We start from the raw sequence: 8758 nt of genomic DNA on the forward strand, positions 1-8758 counted from the left end.
AAAAAAAACAAAATAGAAAAATGAGAAAAAAGTACAATATAGAATTCAAAAAACATTAACATCATAAAATCGCTAGTTGATATATTACATATTGTCATCTTAACAATAGTTGTTAAAGTTATAAAATCAAAGCATAAAAAGTGGCTAGGCACTCAGACATTGACAGTGCAATCTCTTCTGTTCAATGATCTAATAGAAATTTAGTAATATGATCATCTATCTTACACACTATACATACCATCATATCCTTTAGAGCACTTTCCTTCCCTCTCACTTTTACAATATGTATTATAATTTTTGGTTCCCATTTTTCTGTCAGTTCTTATTTTTTTATACTAGAGAGACAATGTGATATTTACTAATGTGAGTCTTGTTTATTTCACTAATGAGGATATTCTCAAGTTGCCTCCATTTACCTATAAAAGCCTCAAGATCATCCTTTTTAATAGCCGAATAGCATTCCATTGTATAGAAATACCACATTTTTTTCATCCACTCTGTGGCTGATGGGCATTTTGGTTGTTTCTAAGATCTAGCTATCACAAATTGTGCTGCTATGAACATGGGTGCACATATATCACTGTGACATGACCTTTTCAGTTTTTCTGGGAAAATACCCAGGAGGTGTATAGCTGGATTGAATGGAACTTCCAATTCTAGTTTTTTGAGGAATCTCCATATTGATTTCCACAGTGATTGCACCATTCTGCACTCCCACCGACAGTGGAGAAGTGTTCCTTTTTCCACACATCCTCGCTAGCATTTGTCATCAGTCATTTTCTTGATGGCAGCCATTCTTTCCAAGGTGAGATGAAATCTTAATGCTGTTTTAATTTGCATTTCTCGAATGACCAGTGATGGTGAACATTTCTTCATATATTTATTTGCCACTTGTATATTTTCATCTGAGAATTGTGTGTTCATCTCCAATGCCCAGTTTTGGACAGGGTCTTTGAATTTAGGGGGCTTGATGTTTTTCAGTTCTTTATATGTTCTGGACATACGTCCTTTGTCTGAGGGATTGTTGGCTAAAATTCTTTCCCATTCTGTGGATTTTCTTTTCACTTTGTTGGTGACTTCTTTTGAAATGCAAAAACTTTTAAGTAATATGCGATCCTAGTTGTTGATTCTTTGAAGTATTTCCCATGAAGTTTGTGTTTTATTCATGAATTCTCTGCCTACCCCTGTGTCTCCAAGATTTTTACCTACCTTGACCTCCAGTAGATTTAGTGTTTTTGTTTTAAATATTTAGATCCTTGATCCATTTTTATTGAGTCCTGACCTAAATCCCCAATCTCCCAAATTAGTGTACAGCAGAGGTTTAAATAAAAAGAGACAAATTGTATGGTTTTAGGGCTCCAGGAGGGTCAAAATCCTTTCGCTGATCTCGTAACTCCAAGGGCTATGATCAAGACTTCTCTGGATCAGCCCAATTTTATTAGGACCAAGCACAAAAGGTGAGAAAACTAAGGACAGTGCAGGCAATGAGCAGGACCTTAGAAGTCACCTCAAAGGATGTCTCCAAGTAAAGAATCAAACCAATGCAGTAGCATTGTCTTATCATGAAGACATGGTAGAAGTGAGACTGTAGGAGTAATTTCTGCAGCTGCAGTCTCTATCTTGTTAATTGGGGTTGGAGCCAAGTGTCCACAATTGTGACCTTATCTTGCCCTTGGAGGTATCTGTGGTCTCACAGGCCACTACAGACCACAGCCAGGACTAGTCATTCATAGAGGTTTACTTACTATGAATCAGCTTCTGTTGCCAGGCCAAGGGGCCGAGGCCTAGGACAGACTCACAGATAAACATAGAAAGCCAACTAGTAAAATACAAATCCTGCTCAGAGCCACTTCGTAGTGATCATCAACACATTTCGACTTTAGTGTATGGTGATCGGCATGGGTCTGTTTTTAGTCTTCAGCATGTGGAAAGCCAATTTTTCCAACACCTTTTATTAAAGAGGCGATCTTTTTTTCCAGTGAACTTGTTTAGCCCCTTTGTCAAATATAAGGTGGCTGAGTGTCTTTGTAGTTGTGTTTGCATCTTCTAATCTTTTTCACTGATCCTCAGGACTATTTCTTTGCCAGTACCATGCAGACTTTATCACTGTGGCTTTGTAGTATAGTTGCAAGTCAGGAACTGAGATACCTCCTGTCTTGCCTTTGTTGCCCAGAATTGCCTTTACTATTCTAGGTTTCAGTGTATTGAATCTGTATAAAAGTTTTGTGAGTATGGCCATTTTCACAATGTTGGTTCTTCCTAACCAACAGCAAGGAATATCCTTCCATTTTCTAATATCCACTTCTAGCTCACTTTTTAGAGTAGTATAATTTTCAGCATATAGGTCTTTTACATTCTTGGTTAGGTTGATTCCTAGGTATTTGATTTTTTTAGATGCTATTGTGAAAGGTGATATTTCCAGAATTTCTCTCTCATGGAGTTTTTTATTTGTGTACAGGAATGCTATTGAGTTTTGAGTGTTGACTTTGTATCCAGCTACACTGCTGAATTTGTTTATTACCTCTAGTAGTCTTTTAATGGAGTTTTTGGTGTCTTCCATGTAGAGTACCATGACATCTGCAAATAGTGATAATTTTACTTCTTCATTTCCTATTTTTATTCCTTTTATTTCTGTCTCTTGTCTGATTGCTCTGGCTAATATTTCCAGAACTATATTGAATAGGAGTGGTGATAGTAGTCACCCCCTTGTCTTGTTCCTGATTTTAGAGTAAAGGCTTTCTGTGTTTGTGCATTTAGTATAATGTTGGCTGTTGGTTTGTCATAGACGGCCTATATGAGATTGAGGTATACCATCAATTCCGAGTTTCTGTAGGGTTTTTATCATGAAAAGGTGTTGGATTTTATTAATAGCTTTTTCTGCATCATTTGAGATGATCATGTGATTTTTATTTTTGGCTCTGTTGATGTGGTGTACTACATTTATTGATATGTGTATGTTAAACCATCCCTGCATTCCTGGAATAAATCCCACTTGGTTGTGGTGTATAACCTTGATAACTTGCTGCATTCTATTTGCCAATATTTTATTGAGAATCTTTGCATCAATGTTCATTAGTGAGATTGGTCTATAGTTCTCCTTTTTGGTTGGGTCTTTCTCTGGTTTTGGTATCAGGGTGATACTTGCCTCCAAAAATGATTTAGGAAGGACTGCTTCTCTTTCAATTTCATTAAAGAGTTTAAGGAGTACTAGCATTAAATCTCTAAATTTCTTATAGAATTCAGCCATGAATCCATCAGGACCTGGGCTTTCTTTGTTCGTAAGTTTTTTAATCATGTTTTTGATTTCAGTAGCTGATATTGGGTTATTCAAAATTGCTATCTTTTTAGTTGACCTTTGGTAGTTCATATGTTTCTAGAAATCTGTCCATTTCCTCTGTGTTTTCCACCCTATGTCAGTAGAGATTTTCAAAGTAAGTGTTCATGATCTTTTGAATTTCCATGGGATTTGTAGTAATTTCCTTCTTTTCAGTCCTTACTGTGTGGATTTGATTTTTTCTTTCTTTTTCTTGATAAGGTTGGTCAGGGGTTTATCAATTTTGTTTATTCTCTCAAAAAATCTGCTTTTTGATTCATTAATTCTTTAGTTTTTTTTTTTAGTTTCAAGTGCATTAATTTCTGTTCTAATCTTTACAATTTCCTCTCTTTTATGAGCTTTGGGTTTGACTTGCTCTTCCTTTTCTAGAAACTTGAGATGTAGTATTAAGTTATTTATTTGTGTTCATTCCATTTTCTTTATGTGACTATTTATTGCTTGTGTCCCATAGGTTACAGTATGTTGTATCTGCATTTTCATTGTATTTTAAGTATTGTTTTATTTCTTCTTTAATTTCATCTGTAACTCACTGGTTAATCAGAAGGTTGTTATTTAATTTTCATGTATTTATGCAGGTTTTGCAGGGTTTTATTGCCATTGATTTTCAATTTTAGTGCGCTATGATCAGGTATTATGCATGGAATAACTTTATGGGTTTATGGGTTAATATATGGTCTATTTTGGGGAACGTCCCATGTGCAGCTGAGAAGAATGTATATTCTGATGTGGTTGGGTGGGACACTCTGTAAACATCTACTAAATCCATTTGCTTCACAGGTATGGTTTAGTTCTGTTATTTCTTTGCTGACTTTTTGTCTAGGTGATGTATCTCTTTGTGACAGTGGGATGTTAAGGTCTCTTATTACAATTCTATTCTTGTGTACTTGGTTTTTCATGTCCATTAGTATTTGTCTTATATAGTTGGGTGCTCCTATATTTGGTGCACATATATTTAAAATTGTTAATTCTTCCTCTTGTAGTTTTCCACTTACACGTATGTAGTGGCCTTCTTTATCTCTTTTAATCCTTTTAGGTTTGAAGTTCACTTTGTTTGCAAACAGAATAGCTACCCCTGCTTTTTTTCTGGGGTCCTGTTGCATGGAATACTGTTTTCCACCCTTTGACTTTTAATCTATGAGTTTCTTTTTGAGTCAGATGTGTTTCTTGTACACAGCATATTGTGGGATCCTGTTTCTTGATCCAGTCTGTCAACCTGTTTCTTTTGATAGGTGAATTGAGTCCATTTACATTTGTGGATATCACTGACATTTACTGGCTTGACTTAACCATGGAGTGTTTCTATTGTAGGTTTCCTTCTTTTCTCCATTGTTTATTTTCTTGTCCAGCCTGGTGGTTTCTTTCTGTTGTTGTTCTGGAGATTGTGGTCATTTATATCTCTATCTAGCATGTCTTTCAGTACTCTTTCTAAGGTTGGTTTGGTGGACATGAATTCCTTTAGTTGATCTTTGTCACGGAAGTACCTTATTTCTCCATTAAATTTGAATGACAGTTTTTCTGGGTACATCAGTCTGGGTTGAAAGTTGTTTTCTTTTAGGGATGGAAGTACTTCACTCCCTGCTCCTCTTAACTTGATGGTTTGTGCTGAAAAGTCTGCTGTGATTCTAATGGACTTACCTTGAAGGGTGAGTTGTGTCTTTTCTCTAACAGCTTTTAATATTCTGTTTTTATGCTGTATGTCTGAGATCTTAACTATTTTATGTCTGCATGTGGATTTATGTTGGCTGTGACTGTTTGGCATTCTATATGCCTCACTTATTTGCATATCAGATTTTTTCCCCATGTTTGGGAAAATTTGTACCATTACTTCTGTGAATATTTTACTTATGTCATTTGCATTGACTCCTGCATCTTCACTAATGCCTATTAGTCTTATATTGTTTCTCTTGGCATTATCTTGAAGCTGCTGGATTATTATTTCATGCTGCTTTGTTCTTTTATAAGTTCTACCCTTTCATGATTGCTATCTGCAATCCTGTCTTCAAGGTCTGAAATTCTATCTTCAGCATCATTTAAATGGTTTTGCCAGCTTTCAATAGAGTTTTTGTTGCTTAGGTATCTCTTTGAATTTGTTTTATGGATTTTGCTTCTTTTCTGCATTTTTCATTCAAAGTTTCAATCAATTTCCCATGCTCTTGCATCTTTTAAAAAATCTATTTCTTCCCTAGCTGCAACTTATTTACTAAGGTTGTTATTTCTGCCTTTATGTAAGATAATATTTCTAATTTGATTTCCTCTATAGCCTCATGGATTTGTTTCATTACTTCATTTGCTATCTTTTCAGAGATTCCTGGTGTATGACTCTTAAAGTCCTCTATTTCAATGTCACCTGTACTTGCTCCTGATGGACTAGATGTTTGAGATTGCATTTGGCCTTTTTGTTTTGTCATTTTCACCTTTTGGGTAAATATTTGGTCTTTCAATCCCAACAGTCTCAACTGTCCATAGTGTGAATTTTAGGGTCCTACTGTGTGGTTGATGTTTGTCCATTTGCTGGGTACCACAATGTAGAGGAGAGCCAGTCACCTGAATTCCTCCTACAGAGTCTGTTGGGTGAGTCCTATATTCTTTCTGGGCTAACTTGCCTAGAAGTATTGATGTAGGTAAAATCTTCGTTCCTGCTGCTGCTATGTCTTCAAGTTGTTGCAGGTCACCAGATCTCTCTGTCTATAGTGTTTGCGTCAGCTGAGGCCCTACTGTGTCACTGGGGGTCTCATAAGCTCTTTTAATTTCATCCAAGTTGGTGGAGGCCTTATTGGCACACTCCTCAACCTGTCTGATGTTCTCTGTATGGAGGAGGGGATTAACTACTCTCTTGCTAGGTTCCTCAAGGTCTTACATTTGGAGGGAGTTTCACTTCTGCTCCTGTTTACCCACTTCAGACCTCTATTTTAGGGGCAAGCTCACCACACTGACTGGAGCCTGCTGAGATCTTCTGTTTGGATGAGGGGTTCTTGAGTCTCCCGTCCAGCCAGCACAGTAATTCACTGTAGTCCAAGGTTCTGGGAGAAGGTGTTGGATCCAAAGATCAATGGCAGTACTAGTTCCAGGAGGTGGGAGGGTTCCCCAAAGGACGGGCCCATGGCGGCAGTCTGAGGCAGCTCATGGTGCCTCGGGTGTCTCAGGTGTTCCCCTGTAGGGCTAGGCCCATTGGTGGCAGTCCTAGGCAACCCAGGCCTGATGGGGCAGGCCAGGTATTCCCTAGAAGGGTCAAGCCCAGTGGTGGCAGTCCAAGGTGGCTATCTCATGCAGGGGTGTCCCAGGTGTTCGTGTCCAAGGGGTGCAACCTGTGGCGGCAGTTCTAGGTGATCCAGGCCTGCTGGGGTGGCCCTTGTGTTCCTGCAGAGGGGTGGGCCCATCAGCGGCAGTCCAAGGTGACTAGGTCGAGCCAGGGCATCCCAGGTGTTAGGGCTGAGGGGTGGGCCCAGCGGCAGACCCCAGGAAGCTAGGTCATGCTGAAGGTGGCCCTGGTGTTCCCTAGAGGGGCAGGCCCAGTGGCTGCAGTCTGAGGTAGCTAGGTCTTGCTGAGGCATCCCAGGTGTTCATGGCTTAGGGGCAGGCCCTGCCAAAAAAATGGTAGCCTTTGATCCTCCATTTAAAACAGAAAATTTTCTCCCTCATAGAACATAACACCATCTAACATTAGAGAATGTATGTACAACGTCTCCTCATCAAGATAGGCCTTGTTCATCATTCATTCTCCTGTTTGGGAATCTTAATTTATTATAATCCCAAATACTGAATACAGTTACCCAAGTATAGTGATCCTTTTTCAAGTTTTCCTCACAATTCAAAAAGTTATATTTTTAATGCCATTGAGATGTTATTGGAATCCCAGCAAGTTAATTCCAGTCTACAACCTCCAATGCAACCCAGGGCAGGAGTAAAGACACTAAGACATTTTCCAAGTGAAGGGGAGCCAAGGGGTCCTAACCCCAATCCCTGTGAGGATGTGTGGACAAAGGCCTTGATCTAGGCCTCTCCCAGAATTTATTATCTTGAGAGGAAGGGGGTGGCTCAGAGATGAGTGACAGTGAGGATGGTGAGAATTGCATGAGTAACTTGAGCTGGCTAGCTAGGTAGGGAGAAAAGCCTACCTAGGGAGAAAAGGATACAATAAGATCAATTTGCATAATTCAATTAAGGTAGTGACTGAATTGTTTTAGGAGGCTGTTGCTTTAGTTTCTAATATGTACACTTTGTGTCCTAGGCAGTCATAGCCTTTTTAAAAAATTTTTTTTAACCAGTACCAGGGATCAAACTCACGACCACACTCTTGCAAGGCAGGTGTTTATTGCGGTGAGCTAAATCCCCAGACCAGTCATAGCCTCTTTACTTTGGGGCTTATACCCAGTTGACATTCCTGGAGTTGACTGGCTCTAAGAACCCTCTGTGCTTACATATTTTAGAGAGAGCACAATGTGAGAAAGCAGGAGACTGTCTGATGGCTTTAGGGGTTACATATCATTAGCTTGGCTCGCCTTATTTACAATGCTTAGAGCCAACCAAAGAGAGAAGGAAATACCATGGCCAGCTCTCTACATAATCAGTATAAGGAAATGTCTTGATATAATCAAAGTTGAAGCAATTTTGCTGCATTCAAGGAAAGTCACTCAGGTTGCCTTCCACACTGACTGTCTCACTACTGGCATTTAATAAATCCACCTTGATTTAACTGATGAATTGATTTTGCACACCTGAGGCAATACCAATTTATATTCAGTAGCCTCCATGCATTACTTGATGATATATTTCACATAGCCCTGGTCAGACCTCTCCTATCTGCCTCTTTAAAACCCACTTTCTTCAAGCTCCTTCTCTAGTGCATTTCTCACTTATGATGAGCAAAAATTTTTGTGGTCTTCCAAGACCTTCAGATGAGAATTCCACCAGAATCTTTGGCCACATCTAGAAGTCTCCCCATGTCCACCTCCCCTTTTGCTGGCTGTGTGGGGAGAAGGGTTCTCTCTGCCATACCTCTCCTGTGCCCTCCCAGGGTCCTTGTACATCAATTATTCTGTGGCTTGGATTGTTGGTCTTTGTCATTCTAAGGTGTATTTCCTTCAGTGTTTGAGCATTTCAAGTACCTCATCTTAAAGTTCACCTCTACTTTACATTCTTCAGAAACCAGTAGCCAAGCTTCTTAAAAGAATTGGTGTCATTTGCTGCTTCTGTTTCCATAGAATATATTCAGGCTTTGATCCTTCGCATTTTAATTCCCACTTGCAGTTCCTTGATGAAACTGCTCTGACAAAGTCCCTGTTAGGGTTTAGATCTAAAATATCCACCCAAAGTCTCCAACTCAGAAGTGGAAGGGGACTGGATCGTGCAGGGGGTGCACTCAGCAGTGTATCAGCCTGTTGATGACTTCACAGCTGACTGTGCTGATCTCAGCCGAGGCCTGGC

The sequence above is a fragment of the Cavia porcellus genome, unplaced genomic scaffold (assembly GCF_034190915.1).
Source record: "Cavia porcellus strain 051 isolate PalLab524CR breed Dunkin Hartley unplaced genomic scaffold, mCavPor4.1 scaffold_7, whole genome shotgun sequence".
Taxonomy (NCBI): Eukaryota; Metazoa; Chordata; class Mammalia; order Rodentia; family Caviidae; genus Cavia; species Cavia porcellus.